Raw genomic sequence first — 16900 nt, forward strand, 5'->3', positions numbered from 1 at the left:
CTTTACAAATAGTAAAAGTGTCCTGCCCCCAATTGGAAATAGGCTCATACTGACGGAACCAGTGAATTCCTAAGATCATGTCACACCCTAACAGAGGGGAGACGATGAAATCTCGTTGGAATGAGGCCTTCTGAACTTCAAAGGCAAACTGCTGTGCCTTCTGGGAAATGTGGGTGCGAAGACCAGGTGTAAACCCGTCCACATCCAGATGATATGGGACTAAAGTGCAGTTCAATTTATTAGCCAACTGGGGAGAGATGGCGTCTTCAGAACTGCCCATATCGAAAAGGACTACAAACTGTCGGCCTTGGGCAGAGCCATAGGCTTGGATGAGGCTCTTCTGAGCAGCATCGCTCTCACCCTCCTGCTTAGCATCAAATACCACGGATGGTATAGGATGCATGGAAGGTAAAAGTTGAACTGCATTTGAGGTAGTAGGTGGGGCTGGAGGAGCTGGGGAGGCTGTGGCAACTGTGGCAGAAGGAGCTTTGGCAGCTTGTGCCGCTTGCCATTTGTGGCAATCCTTCTTACCATGCCCTATAATATGACAGAAAAAACATCTATTTTTTGATTGGTACTTCCTTTCCTCCTCTGGAGGAAGATAACCTCCAGTAATGCCTGCTTTAGCCTTTTCATCAAGGGTTTTCTTAGGTTCTTTATCCTTCTTACCCCCTGAACTGGAGCTATTACTGCTGTCCTTCTTAGCATCTTTAGAAGATGCGTTACCTTTCCCTGTCTGTGCAGCTGATTGCTGCGCTGGGGTTTGGTACTGGACTGAGATGTCTGCTTGGGCTTGCCCCCGTTGAGCTTCATTTCTTCATTCTGAGCGAGAGTCAGAGCCCGGTCATATGTACTTGGTTCAAAGTTACGAACTGTGAACCGAATGTTGGAGTCCAATCCACGAATGAATTGCTCCATCTTGGCTTGCTCAGATAACCCTAACTGCTGTGCTAAAGTAATAACCTTACCGGAAAACTGAAGCACTGGGGAACCGTTCTGTCTGAGTCCATAGAACTCGTCTTTCAGACCGGTCATGTACTGGGGCGGGAGAAATCTGGTCTTCAGGTCATAAACAAAGATGTCCCAATCAAAGGCTGTGACACCTGTGGCCTGGTCAGTATGAATACTAGACCAATGCTGCCACCAAGTGACTGCCTCACCAGTGAGACGGGGAGCCGCTAAGTGGACTTTGTCTTGAGGGTCTGTGATCCTAGCTAATGGAAAATGAGCATTAAATTGATGAACAAATTGATTAACTGAAGAATGATCACACTTACCATCATACTTGCTGAAATTCGGTTGACTGCGAATGATGGTGGTTGAAGCTGCTGCGGGATGCTGGCTGGTGACACCTATGACTGGGGAGACTGAGGAGAGCTGCTGATACCTCAAGTGTATGGCCTCCTTTTCCCGTTGGTGTTCGAGTAACATACGTTCTCGATCAAGCTCACGTTGGTGTTCCCGAGCGGCGAGTTCAGCCTGACGCCGGTCTTCGTCGATCGTGCGTTGGGCTTCCTCATAGTCCCGTCTTTCTTCTTTTTCTCTTCTCCTTCGGGCCTCGTCCTCTCTCCTTTGTTGTTCCATCTGAAAGAAGAGGGAGATGTAGTCGGGTGATGCTGGAGGTGTAGAAGGACGTGCTGCTGCTGCCTCCAAGAGTTGGAGACGCTCCATGAGTAGCTGGTTCTGAGCTCTAAGAAGAGCTATGATGTCTGCTGTAGGCGGAAGGACAAGGTCTCCTTCGGGGGAGACGTCTTCCGGCTGATGAGTACTCTCCTGTAGACATGATGCTGAAGTCGGTGGTCGTGCCGGAACGCAATCTAACCATCCGAGGATGCCCCCACGCTAGGATACGGTGTGTGTGGACTATCTGAATCTGATACCAATGTGATATGCAGTGGAAGTCTTTGTATTGGTTGATCCTGTCACACAATATGCTCACACCGTCTTCTGTATCCTGAGTTTCGTGAGTTTAGCAATCCATTTCATTTACTTCAAACTTTAAAGAGATGAGAGAGAGATAGATGAGAGCTGTACACCAGATTGGGTCCCGAATTACCCACTGAAGGGCCCCCTATCCCGATAACGAGATAGTATTTGCTTTATTACTTTAGAGAGAATGACTTTGGACTGTAGATAAGCCAAACGCAAGATCTCGGAGGATCGGAGAGCGGCTGATCTGTACACTGCTGTAGAAACACCTCAATGACTTGATCTCGAGCCTATGCACTCCTCCCAAGGGCATGAGGAAGGGCTGCACACGTGAGGCTCAAAGAAGAAGGTGGACTGTTCTACACACTGTTAGAATGCTGAAAACACATATGAATGCTGTGTTACCTTCACCAGATGACTGCTGAATGTGTTGATGATGCATAGAAGGCTGGACACTGATTCAAACAACAGTTTCAGGGCTGGAAACTGCTGTAGACTGCTGATTCAGGGCTGGATACTGCTGTGGACAGAAACGCAGGCCTGTAGGAGTGCTGATGGACTGAAACGCAGCAGTTTTGGGGCTGCTGGACAGAAGCTGCAGGGTATTGAGGCTGCTGGACAGAAAATGCAGAGGTCTTCTGCTGGGGACAGAAAAACGCAGGTGTCTGGAGGCTGCAAACTGGCGTTGATCTATGCTGATCTGTGGGCCTGAACTGATGCTGAATTCAGGGCTGAAAGAGGCTGAAGGCACCTAGGGCTGGGCTGAAGCTATGGATCTCAAGGGGCTGGAGAAGAAAGCTTATGGGCACTAGGGCTGGATTAGTCTTGGGCTGAAAGCAAGAGAGAGGAGAGCTCTTAGCACAATGAAGACTGAATGAGCAAAAGAGGCTCTAGGCAAGCCTATTTATACTAACTGGAGGTTGGTCATTTAATAAAGTTAATATTTATAAATGCCCAATAATGCAAATAATGATAAATAAATACTAATAAATATGGGAAAAATACCAGATAAATCCCAGTAAATTCCCTAAGGCTTTGGGGATGTTCTAAATGATGCACAGACATATGTATGCATATTATGCAAGATGCAGAGTGCTTTCTGATGCAAACCCTAAGGCTTCTACTGACTCTACATGCATGAATGATTCTCTCCAAGTGGGTTAAGGGACTTGACTGACTGATTGACCCACTAAGGCTGAGGAATGACCTACGTAGCTCGTGCCTGACTTATCCTGGACTGAGGATGTACAATGGGGTCACGGCGTACGACAAATATCATCCTATTGGGTTCTAAAACTGTACAACTGCTGCACTTCTGATGATGAGCCATCTTGTCACCATGCACCAAGTGCAGAGTGCATGTGACAAGCATAGAAGGCATTTGGCCATTGTGTTTGCAGAACTCCGGAACCATAGGCTGGTTATTAATGGCAAGAAGAGTGAGTTCTTCTTGCAAGAGATACACTTCTTGGGGCATATTGTGTCTCAGCATGGAGTCCGTATGGATCCATTGAAGGTGGAAGCAATTCTTAATTGGCTAGATTTAAGGACCGTGCATGATGTACGCAGCTTTTTGGGTTGTGTTCCTATTACAGGCGGTACATACGGTATTTTGCTGAAATTGCTTCGCCCCTTCATGCCTTAACAAAGAAGGCAACTCTGTTTAGATTGGCTGATTAGGAAATTACAGCCTTTAAAAAGCTAAAAGAAAAGCTTACTTCGGATCCAGTATTGGTATTACCGGACCTCCAAAAGGCTTTTGTTGTCCAATGTGATGCATGTCGAAACAACATTGGGGCAGTTCTCATGCAGGAAGGACATGTGATAGCCTATGAGAGTAGAATATTGCAAGATGCCGAGAAGCATTTACAGGTTTCTGAGAAAGAGATGTTGGCTGTAATTCATGCTCTTTCTACATGGAAACACTATTTGCTTGGGGCTGATTTCACTGTGCAGACAGATCATTAGACCTTGCGTTATTTCCTCACGCAAACTAAGCTTTTAGAGAAGCATATGCGATGGGCAAACTTTTTGTCTATGTTTCACTTCCAGATTGTGCATGTAGAAGGCAAAAAGAATGTTGTGGCAGATGCTTTGTCACGCAAGCCACAGGTCTCAGCAGTTTCACTTGCTTATCATCATGAGCTTGATGAAATGAATGAGCAGTATGCCCATGATGAGGACTTTGAAAGGTTGTACGATCAGATATCTGAGGGTCAGTGGCATGATCACTATACTCTCAGAGATGGGTTTTTGTTGATGCATGGTAGACTATGTGTTACCAGGCAATTGCGCCTCAAGGTTATGATTGAAAGTCATGCTCCACCGTATGCAGGTCATAGAGGTATTGACGCCACGGTAAAAGCAGTTGAGACTTTCTTTTATTGGCCAATCTTGAGAAGAGATGTTGATGCTTTTGTTAGGCAATGCATTGTTTGTCAGAAGGTAAAGTTTGACCGTCAAAAGACACCAGGGTTATTACAGCCTTTACCTATTCCAGATAGACCTTGGGAGAGCATTGCCATGGATTTTATATTTCATCTTCCACGGACACAAACGGGCAATGATGGCATTTGGACTATTATATGCAGGTTCAGTAAGCAGGCTCATTTCATTCCCGTGCGTAAGACGATCAAAGTTGATCATATGGCGAAGTTGTTCATGGCGAACATCTTCAAGTATCATGGCTTGCCTACGTCTATCATTAGTGACCGTGATCCACGGATGACGAGTTTATTCTGGAGAGGGTTATTTGACAACATGGGTACAACTCTCAAGTTTTCATCTTCATTTCATCCGCAAACAGATGGTTAATCAGAAGAGGCTAACTCTACAGTGTTAGATCTTCTTAAGTGTTATGTGTCAGAGCACAAGCAATAATGGGAAAAGTATCTTCCTTTAGTGGAGTTTGCATATAACACTGTCCATACCTCGACGGGCAAGGCGCCTTTTGAGATTGTGGAAGGAGGGAAGAAGGTACCACCCATTTTACACACAAAGGATAAAATCTTTGAGGCTGATCAGTATGTGGAGAATATGGATGAAGCTTATTGGAGAGTTAAGTTGGCACTCCAGAAAACTCAGCAGAAGCAAAAGAAAGCAGCAGACCGTCACAGATGTGCATTAGAGTTTGCATTGGGTGATTGGGTTCTTTTGCGATTTGAAAAGGCTAGGCTCAAGAAGATGAAGGGTAAAGAGCGCTTATTCCCTAAGTTGAGCATGCACTATTATGGGCCTTTTCAGGTATTGGAAAAGATTGGTGAGGTGGCCTATCGCTTGAAGCTACCAGATCACTGGAGGATTCACAATGCATTTCACGTGAGTCTCCTTAGACCTTTCCATGGGGATGTGCCTGAGGATGTATCAGATGAGGCTCAGCCGGATGTTGAGGAACTTGATGAGGTTCTTATTCTAGAGCAGATACTGGCACATAAGGAAAGAAAGGTACGAGGTAAAGTTTCCCGTCGCTATCTTGTGAAGTTCAAGAACTATTCACCGATGGATGCGAAGTGGATGGAGGAAGGTGACTTAACAGATTCACCTCAGGTTTTGCAGCTTTATCTCGATGCCTTTGAGTTGGAGCCGACTCTTGTTACGGCTCATTCAGGCTCAGCAGAGCATGGGTCTGGAGCATTGTCTGATGCTCAAGAGGGGGGGTAGCACCTCCACTCCCTTGATACAGACAGGCTCAGATGACATCTAGAGGTCACTTGGTGCAATTTTTGTCTCGCCCGAAGGTACTGATGGCTGACAGTACATCTGTTTATGGGACTTCTATGATATATGTGTACTAGTCACATTGAATGTTGTGGTTGTGTATGGTTCACAGTGGTATACAACTTGGACTACTACTACGCCATTGGTTTGCAATGAATGTTGTTACATATGCATGGCTTAGAGAGATTGGGACGTTGATCTTGCCATATTGTATATTTCACTTTGGATATTTTGCTGTATCACCAGAATGCAATCGAGGACACTTGTCATTTTTCAAGAGGGGGGTATGTCATGACCCTGTGAAAATGGAACAGCACAAGTGTGGGCATGGTGGTTGAGCAAAATAAATATTAAATGATTTGTATTTGGGGTGCCCGGACAAAGAGAATGATGTGTGGACATCTCCAGGTGTGAAGGGGGACCAAGAACATTAATATTTTTAATGTTCTAACCATGGGTGGCCCCTAGGCCTAAGTGGCCTCTTAGGAAACTTTAATAAACATTAAAGTTTGGGCCCTAGGATATTTTTGGAGAGAGGAAACTCCACTTTTGGGTACACGTTTCTCTCTCATCTCTCTCTCTCTCTTGCTTTTGGGGAAGTGTGCAAGTTTCATGCGTGGAGGAGAAGGGAAGCGTAAGTCGTTTGGCTGCTGTGTGTTTGGCTGCGTACAGAATTTTCCATACAGAACAGGACAGGCCGTACAGTTGCAGGTACAGTCCACGTGGCTGCTGTACGACTACAGGTACAGGTTGCCGCGTACGGATTAGTACAGGTGGCGCTGGTTCAGGCGGCTGCTACTCTATTGCTGGCTGGTGCAGGTGAAGTAGACAGGGTACCGTACAGCAAGTACAGGCGGTTGTACGTCAGCTGACACAGGCGATTGATTGCAGGCGTAGAATTGTACCAGTTGGTACAGTCAAGTACAGCAAGCGAACACCTGTACGGGCAGAGTCAGGCGACTGCAGTACAGTCTTGTACGGACAGGTACAGTCAGGTATTGCTGACTTGTACGGACAAGTACACGCAGGTTCTAACGTGTCAGTTCTGAACAGTAAGGCGGCGCATCTCCAGCTGCATGTGGGATTTTATCGGAGCATAGTTGGTGCATCAGTCAAGGGGTTGCAGGGAGGAAAGTACAGACAGTTTCTTGCAAGTACAAACTGGTACGATCGGCCTCACGAGTGCAGAACCACGCACTGAATTGGTAAGCTCTGAACGTGTCCATCTTTCTTTCTTTCCATTGGCTTATGTCTGCTGCAGAGTTGTGTTATCTGGCCCCTTGTGAGAGGAGCGGTATGGCAGATTGAAAGGGTGGAAACAGAGAATTGGACAGTGGATGTATATGTGAACTGAGTTGTGGAACCATGTACATGAGATATGCCAGACGTGTGCTCAAGGCTGCCCTGCTGAATTGTCTTGGTTGATCAGAGGGAAGCAGAGTGTTGCTTTTGTGGGACACAGATCTGTGTCCCACAAAAGCAACACTCTGCTTCCCTCTGATCAACCAAGAGAGAGGCGGGTGGACTGTCACAATAGCAGGAAAGAGAGAGAGAAGAGTGGTATTTCTCCCCTTGGGGCCCAAAGAGGGCTGCCTTGCTGCCTTGGGGGCCTGAGCAAGGAAGGGTGGGTGGGAAAATGCAAGCGGAGGGAGCCAGCAGCGCACCTGTGAAAATATCCCATAAAGCAAGCTGACAGCTACTACTGAAGTGGCCGACCAGCAGCAATATCCCATATAAATACCATTGCTTGGTATTCATCATCAATCATCAAGCATAAAATCAGAATTCAGTCCATCAAATCAGTATCACCCTTCATCCTCTTGGCAACATTGAAGCCCCTCTTCAGCATTCAGCCAGCATATGTGCAGTCCTACAGCTATCTTGCACTTGCATCAGTAGCCTAGAAGAGTCTTCTATAGTGCCTTTGGATTGGTGGAGTCTCAGTCTGTGACATGCGGAAGCTTTGGGGTAGATCGGTAACTTCAATGCTCAGAAATCAGCAATCGTTCACGACGAGAATAATGCACAAAAACTGAAAATAGATGTGCAGAAAAGAGAGAGAGAGAGAGAGAGAGAGAGAGAGAGAGAGAGAGAGAAAGAAAGTTATATTAATGTCCACGGGAGGCCGAATCCGACCTATGGAACAGATCAGGTGCATCCATTTACATTCCACTCTGGGTATCGATGCCAAAGAGGCATAAAACTGAAAACAAATAACTCAAAATGAACTCTTAAGACTCTTAAGAGTTTAAATTACAATGGGTTCTATTGCATCTAGTTAGCGTGGGGGAAAGTGGGCATCCTTGCTTCACACTAATGGTGCTAGCAATAGTCTCGGACATACCTCTTGGACATCTGACTCGCCCAAAAACGTGCTCATATACTGCATAGATGCCCCATGTCATATCTGCTGGTATGCCAAGAGACTGCAGGCGCTGAAAGAGCCTCTCTCGTGGTACTGTGTCAAATGCCTTGCGGAAATCCACAAAGCAGCAATAGATCTTTCTCTTCCTCACTCTGGCCTGATCAATCATACATCTCAAAGTGAATACATGGTCAGTGGTAGAGAAAGCTCTCCTGAAGCCTGCCTGCCTGCCTACCCTGATGAGCGTAAACCTGCTCGCTCAGCATATAAGCTAAGCTCTTGCTCCAACACTGCACCATAGAGTTTGGCCAGCATGTGGCCAACCATAACCGTCCTGTAGTTGCTCGGATCGAGCATATCCCCTGTTTTGTAAATCGGCACAATGGTGTGCATCGTCCACTCCGCAGGCAAACCCTCTGCTAGTGCCTTGTTAAACAGGTGTGCAAGAAAAGGAGCCAAAGAATCTACTGCATATATGAGATGCTCACCCTGCAGGCCCATATGGTCGGCGGCCCATCCATGCTGTAGGTGGCGGATAGCTTCCTGTACCATCGAGTGGGTAAAGAAGCTAGCTGTGTGGTAGGTCGAGGCTCCTGTGGCTGAGGTATAGGTGGCTGCTGTGGGGCGTGGTATAGGCCCTCTGCATATGTGTGCCGTGTATTTGGGTCTGCAATAGTCGGTGTCCGGGGCTCTTTGAAGTGCCGCCATGAGATAGGGCTCTCTCTACTCATGAAGAAATGAAAGATCTCTAGCTCCTGTATCTCTGCGAAGGCTCGCCTTTTGCGGCGAGCCCCCAAGGCTCTCTGTATGCGGAGCCGTGAGTATAGGGCTCTGCACTCGTCATCATACCATCTGTTCTGGGGCATAGTCCTAGATCTCGCAAGCTCTCCTGAGTGGACACGATGTGGGAAGCTCTGTAATGCAGCCGTGTGTAGGAGTGATGCCAGCTGGGCTGTAATGGTATCCATAGGTGCCAGGGAATCCATGAGTAGGAGCCCATCCTCTACTCTGCCAGTGTATATGTCTGCCATGTCATGTGTGAAGTAGATGGTAGTGTGTGGCGTCGGTATGTGGGGGGCTGGTGATACTGGTGATCCGGCTAGTGAAAATGCCAAGTATGTATGATCTGCCCCAATAGGATGAGGTGGAATGGAGAATGAGGTGACAAGCTGTGATGCCTCCAAAGACCCCATAATGTAGTCTACCACCGTGCCTTCGGTCCGTGTACGACCCCCATGTGGGAAGCATGTCAGCCCTCCTGATCCCGGCCACTGTATCCCGTTATAAATAACGAGACGATGCCTGGCTCCCAACTCTAGTAAGTGGTCCCGATAATGTCCTCTGTCTGGTCCAGTGTCCTCTGATGCCCGACTAGCCCCTATCTCCTCTGGATACACAAGGTGGAGGATCTCCATGTCATCATAGTCATACACCTCACACTGTCTGCTCTGTGTGGGCATTGAAGTCGCTCGTAAGAAATACTTCCCCTAGTGTAGAATAATGCATAATCTCCTCTGACACAAGTGTATGGCGAGGCTCCTGTCTCCTCCTCCTGTGGCATGTCCTTTGTAATGACATAGGAGGATCGTGATGGAGGAAAGTAACATAGAGCTATGTATATAACCCTGTCTTGTGAGAGCTGTAAGCTGATCCACATGTATCTGGCCTCTGGATCCTGTGCTACCACTCTCAGTCTCCCCTGTGGCTCCTGTCTGAATAGAACTGCTACCCCCCCCGACCCTCTCAAGGTACCCTGGCGTGTGGTCCTCCTGTATGTTGACTCCCACTGGAATCCCTCTACTCGAGGTAGCCCTCTCTCTGGGCTCTGATGTGTCTCTGTCAGAAGTATGATGTCTCTATTGAGAGAGAGAAAGAAAGAAAGAAAGAAAGAAAGCTGTATTAACGTCTACTAGAGGCCAAACTCGACCTATGAGACAAATCAATGTACAATTGTCAATGTCATCTGGATGTCCAAAAAAAAAAAGGACAAAATATTTGACACAATAGGAATAGAGAGAGAAGAAAGAAAGTTGTATTAACGTCTACTAGAGGCGGAACTCGACCTATGAGACAAATCAATGTACAACTGTCAATGTCTTCTGGATCTCCAGAAAAAAAAAAGGACAATATGAACATGAAATAAACTATGAAAGTACTGAGCTAGTGGGGGGGTGTGATGGATGGAGCACTACTGCTAGAGGCTTAGTATGCAACCTATATGCGCAGGGTATACAAGAATGCAATGCAGATTTGTCTAGCTCCAACCAGTACCATAATGGGGGTGTAATATGTGATACATAGGCGATGGCGAGGCAAAAATACCTCGGAGCATGATCTCTGGGTGTGAGTGTAAGTGAGCTAGCCGCTCTTGGATATGGTGCTGAGAGAGAGAGAGAGAGAGAGAGAGAGAGAGAGAGAGAGAGAGAATAGGACACAATATTTGGTCCCGAATACCCTCTGTAGGGCCTCCACCATGAATGGTGTATTTGCTTTTATTAGAATGATGCAAAATCTGAAAATAAAAGACTGACTTGACTTGTTTTGGTTGAGATGAATCTCTGCCCTTGACCTTCAACCTTCACCCTTGTGTTAGCTTCTCCCTTGGCTGTCTGGGCCCTTGAGTAGCTGCAGCACTTTGTGAAATATGAGATGACTGAACTGAATTATGGCTGGGCTTTATATACCCCTTCATGTATCCAGTCAGCTGTCTACTAAAGGATTCGGCCAGCAGCAAACTCCACGACTAGATAAAGTAGCCACTTATGCTAATAAAACTCAACGTTCTGACACCTACTATGCTGGCCAATTAATGCGCATGACATGGACAATGCCCAGGCTGCTGGGCAGCCCCTGTGCATGGATGTGGGACTGCCTCCCACACCTGGCCGACCTGCTGGGTAGGGCTTATAGCCCTGTCAGCTGTATGGCCAGGCCCCTGGGGCTGGCCGACAACCTGCCCAGCCCACAGTAGGGCTGGTGGGCAAGGCCTGGGCCAGAAACTGCCCAGCCCACAGTAGGGCTGGTGGGCAAGGCCTGGGGCTTTTTGGCCCCTTGGGGTGGCTCATAGCCTTCCCCATGCCCACACTAAAAGCAAACCTAAGCTCTACACAAAAGTCTGGCATCTGGTCGCAGACCGAACACACAGAGCAACTGACATCATTCCAGAGGGAGACTCACAGTGTGGACTGGCACCGCTTCATGTGCAGGACAATGCACACCTGACATCGGACGCATGGAGTAGACCGAACACACAGAGCAACTGACATCATTCCAGAGGGAGACTCACAAAAGTCTGGCATCTGGTCGCAGACCGAACACACAGAGCAATTGACATCATTCCAGAGGGAGACTCACAGTGTGGACTGGCACCGCTTCATGTGCAGGACAATGCACACCTGACATCGGACGCATGGAGTAGAACCCTGGCTGACTCGTCTCGGGCTGGGCTAACATGGGACCAGCTTTCCACTCCACGTCTTGCACCTTCTTGTTCAGATATGTCCATGTGGCATCCAAGTGCGGGATGCATGTGACATCCCCTTCTGCTGAACTTGAAGGAACCTGCATAGCCTCCAAATAGTCGGTCAATAAAGCCGGATAGTCGTCGAAGAACTCTTTGTCAAGCCATACCACTTCGTGGGTTCCTTAGTCCTGAAACTTTGTGAGGAACTGTCTTTGTCCTCGGCCTGAGCCATGCTTGAAGCGGTGCAAAAGGATCTGTTCTGGAACCATCACTTCAGTAGCCAGCTTCATCAATGATGTCTTGTTCCGCTTTGTCTTTCACTTGTGAAGGGATCGGACCTGAATATGGTTTTAACCAATTGACATGGAACACATCGTGCATAGTCCAGCTCGGAGGTAGCTTCAACTTCATTGAAACCTCGTTAATCTTTCTCTGGATAAGGAAAAGGTCCGAAGCTCCTGAATGACAACTTTGGGCATCGCTTGCCCACGTGATTCAGCCTTTGCTTCATGATCGGAAGATAAACCCAATCACCTTCCGAAAACTTTATATTCCTTTGGTCTTTGTTGGCCTCTCGAGTGTAGGTCTCCTGTGCTTTAGCCACCCTGTCTTTTACTGACTCCAAAATCTCCTGGTAAGACTCCGTCAATCTGTTCGCTTCAGGTACCAAAGACGAGGTTCTGGTCAATAGCGACTGGAATGATCTTCCAACTGCTGCTTCACATATAGTCCTGCCAATAGCTGAAGAAAAGGAATCATCCAAAACAGCTTGAACTAAAGGCAAATATGATTCCCACTTACCTTGTTGATCGTGGACATAACACTTCAGTACATCAAAGGCCAATTGGTTGTAGATTTTTGTTTGGTCATTAGTTTGTGGGTGAAATGCACTGGAAAAATTCAATTTAGTACCAAAGTTATCAAACAATGCCCTCCAAAAACGACTGGTAAACTTGGCATCTCGGTCTGGCACTATGGTCCTAGGGATCCTGCCAATCGGGTACTAATGCCGAATGAACAAATGGGCAACATATTCGACGGTCACATTAGCCCTGCATGGAATAAGTATAACAAATTTGCCAAATCTATCAACTATAGTCAAGCATTGAGTATTACGCTTACCTAGACTGGGAGGCAGATTCATGACAAAATCCATCGATATATCTTGGAAAGGTCCCTCAGGAATTGGTAAGGGCCGTAACAACCCTATCTTCTTTCCACGAGGAGCTTTCACCTTTTGACAAATATCACATTATTGCACATGTGCAAACACATCTCGCCTCATCTTTGGCCAATAATATAGCCGTTCTAACTTCTCCAAAGTCCAATTCATGCCCTGCTGACCACCAGTAATGGCGTCATGGAGGAGAGCTGCCCTGAACGACTTCATAACACACAGTCGGCCTTTGTAGAAAAGCCAACCATCGCGTATCAAAAAGTGGCATGGTCCTGTGGCATCCAATGCCTGTTCCCACTGTGTACCGAATTTCTCGGAATCCGTGTACGTGTGCTTCATGTTGTCTAGTCCCGTACCAACAAGGTCGAGTCTAGTGGTTTAAATCAAAGTCACCTGTCCCTTCCGGCTCAAATCATCGGCCACTGGATTGGCCTTTCTTGGAAGGTACTCAATCATATCACCAAATTGCTGGAATATCTGGCTCCAGCAGTGGTGTCGGTTACTTGGCATTGTTTGAATCCAACGTAATGCCTGATGGTCAGTGCGAACCTCAAAGTCACGGCCATAAAGGAAATGTTTCCAATGTTTCAAGGTCTGAATAACTGTGAGGAGTTCCTGATCGTAGACCGAGTAATTCTTTTCTGCGGGCATTAACTTACGAGACATGTAAGCTACTGGATGGCCATTCTGTTGTTTTACACCTCCAAATTGCGATGTTACTCGCATCAGTGATCACTTGGAACGGCTCGTCCCACGAGGCAAGCGCTAGACAAGGCGCTTATGACAAAGCCACCTTGAGGTTCTTGAATGCCTCCAACGCTCATGGAGTCATTCAAATCCGCTGCCTTTTAGTCTCCACACCCTTTAGCAGATCGGTGAGATTCGCCGAGGGGTCAGAAAACTTGTCTATGTGGGTGGAGTATGCGTGGCATATACCACCGAAGGATCTGATGTCGTAAGCAGTTTGTGGTACTTCCCAATTGACAATCTCGGCCACCTTGGTCGGATCAAGTCGAATGCCTTCTGCACTAATTATATATCCAAGGTAATGAACCTTGAACAAATAAAATTCTGACTTCTTCTCATTGGTGTAGAGCTCGTTGCTTTCCAACAAGTTCAGGACTTTCTCCACAGGCTTGACTGGCCCTTGATTAGCTTGAGCACTTGGTGAAAACTGAGATGCCTTCATTGTTTCTTGGCTGGAGTATTTATACTCCCCTTAGCATCTAGTCGGCCAGCTTTATAAAAGCCTCACGACTAGGTCTTTAGCAATAATATGCTTTCACACTATGCAACCTGCTGGCCACTCTGCGCATGCCTGCTGGGACAGTGCCAGGCTGCTGGGCAGCCCTGTGCATGGGTGTGGGACTGCCCCCCACACCTGGCCGACCTGCTGGGTAGGGCTTTTAGCCCTGTCGGCTGCCTGTCCAGAAGCCCTAGGGCTGGCCGACAGCCCTTCCAGCCCATGCCATGGCTGGTGGGCACAGCCTGGGCCCTCCTGGCCCCTTGGGGGTGGTTCTACATCTCCCCCATGCCCACACTAAGAGTGCAAATCTTCGCACTGGGGTAGCCCTATGGGCTGGCCCCATCTCTACATGGTTAACAACGACTGGAAAGGCCTTCCAAACGCTGCCTCATATGGAGTCCTACCAATAGCTGAAGAAAAAGAGTCATTCAAAACAGCTTGAACTAAAGGCAAAAACGATTCCCACTTACCTTGCTGATCGTGGACATAACACTTCAGCACATCAAAGGCCAACTGGTTGTATATCTCTGTGTGGCCATCTGTCTGTGGGTGGAATGCACTGGAAAAATTCAACTTAGTACCAAAATTATCAAACAATGCCCTCCAAAAATGACTGGTAAACTTGGCATCTCGGTCTGACACTATGGTCCTAGGAATCCCGCCAATCGGGTACCAATGCCGAATGAATAGCTGGGCAACATCCTCGGCGGTCACATTGGCCCTGCAAGGAATAAGCATAACAAATTTGTTGAACCTATCAACAATAGTTAAACACTGCGTATTACGCTTACTCGGACTGAGAGGCAGATTTTTGACAAAGTCCATCGAAATGTCCTGGAAAGGACCCTCAGGAATTGGCAAAGGCTGTAACAACCCTATCTTCTTTCCACGAGGAGCTTTCACCTTTTGACAAATGTCACAGCGTTGTACATATGGAAACACATCACGCCTCATCTTTGGCCAATAGTATTGCCGTTCTAATTTCTCCAGAGTCGAATTCATGCCCCTATGACCACCTGTAATGGCGTCATGGGCATCATGGAGAAGAGCTGCCCGGAATGATTTCATGACACATAGTCGGCCTTTGTAGAAAAGCCAACCATCGCGTATCAGAAAATGGCATGGTCCTGTGGCATCCAATGCCTGTTCCCACTGAGTACCGAATTTCTCGGAATCCGCGTACTTGTGCTTCATGTCTTCTAGTCCTGTACCAACAAGGTCAAGTCTAGTGGTCTGAATTGCAAATACTTGTCCCTGCCTGCTCAAAGCATCGGCCACTGGATTGGCCTTTCCTGGAAGGTACTCAATCATACCACCGAACTGCTGGAATATCTGACTCCAGCGGTGTTGTCGATCACTCCACTGTGCACTTGGCATCGTCTGAATCCAGCGCAATGCCTGATGGTCAGTGCGAACCTCGAAGTCACGACCATACAGGAAATGTTTCCAATGTTTCAAGGCCTGTATAACTGCTAGGAGTTCACGATCATAGACCGAGTAGTTCTTTTCGGCGGGCAGTAACTTACGAGACATGTAAGCTACCGGATGACCATTTTGTTGCAATACACCTCCAATTGCGATGTTACTCGCATCGGTGATCACTTGAAATGGTTCGTCCCACGAGGCAAGGGCTAAACAAGGCGCTTCTGATAAAGCCACCTTGAGGTTCTAGAATGCCTCCAACGCTCGTGGAGTCATTCGAATCTTTTGCCTTCTTGTTTTCACTCCCTTTAGCAGATCGGTGAGGTCTGCCGAGAGATCAGAAAACTTGTCAATGTGGGTGGAATATGCCTGGCATATATCCACAAAGGATCTAATGTCATAAGCGGTCTGAGGTACTTCCCAGTTAACAATCTCGGCCACTTTAGCCGGATCAAGTCGAATGCCTTCAGCACTAATTATATATCCCAAGTAATGTACCTGGAACAGATAAAATTCTGACTTCTTTTCATTGACATAGAGCTCGTTGCTTTCCAGCAACTTAAGGACTTTCTCCACATCAATGTCATGCTGCTCAACTGTAGCTGAAAATATGAGTATGTCGTCCAGAAATATGAACACACACTCTCCAATCAACTCTCGGAAAATACGCATCATCATGCGGGGCGTTCGTCAATCCAAATGGCATAACCACAAATTCATAGTGGGCCCGTTCTGTACGGAAGGCTGTCTTGGGGATGTCCCCCTCTACAATCCATACCTGGTGGTACCCACTCTTTAAATCCAGTTTGGAGAACACCTTAGCTCCATTCAGCCTCTCGAGAATATAGTCAATTCGAGGCATCGGGAATCTGCTCTTGATAGTCAGCTTGTTGAGTGCACGATAATCGACACTCAACCGAGAAGACCCATCTTTCTTCTTGACAAACAAGATCGGTGCTGCAAATGGCGACACGCTGGGGCGGATGAAGCCAGCTTGCAACAATTCTTGGAGTTGGCGGTTCAACTCCGATTCCATTGCCTTAGAAAGGCGATACGGAAACTTGCTCGGGGGTTCCGAGCTTGGGAGGAGGTCAATCTTGTGATCCTCCGGTCTGGACGGGGGGAGCTAGGGAGGGAGACTGTCCCGAAGAAAAATCTTCTGGAACTTTTCATGGAGAACCGAGTACTTCTCGGAAGCACTGGCCACCGTCTGGGCTGTCTGGATGTAAATCATCACACAATGTGCGCCTTTCCTGACTGCTCGCTTAGCCTGCAAGTGGCTTATGAGCGGAAAGTTTGGAATACCTGGCTCACACTTAATGGTCACCGGGGTGTTTGACACATTCCGATCGATCTGGAACGTGTGCTTGTCCCACTTGACATCAGGAAGAAACTTGTGAAACCACTGGATACCCAAAATTATGTCTGCTCCTACAAGAGGGGCAACCATAAAGTCACGCACAAACTCTATGCCCTGAATCACTAACTTAGCACCTAGAGCTTCATACTCGACGCTCGTTGTCATACCTGTGCTAAAACCCTCAACTTGTTTGTCCACCGGAGTCAGCTCGAAACGGGCAC

At 47.4% G+C, this 16900-nt stretch overlaps 1 protein-coding gene across 1 annotated transcript in view; it reads left to right on the plus strand.

Annotated features, from left to right (window-relative positions):
• LOC147616820 (protein TIC 21, chloroplastic-like) overlaps positions 1 to 16900 on the plus strand; it is a 64132-nt gene that overhangs the window by 11527 nt on the left and 35705 nt on the right. The window lies entirely within an intron of this gene.

The sequence above is a fragment of the Cibotium barometz genome, chromosome 38 (assembly GCF_041138505.1).
Source record: "Cibotium barometz isolate CiBa-2024 chromosome 38, ASM4113850v1, whole genome shotgun sequence".
In the NCBI taxonomy this organism is placed as follows: Eukaryota; Viridiplantae; Streptophyta; class Polypodiopsida; order Cyatheales; family Cibotiaceae; genus Cibotium; species Cibotium barometz.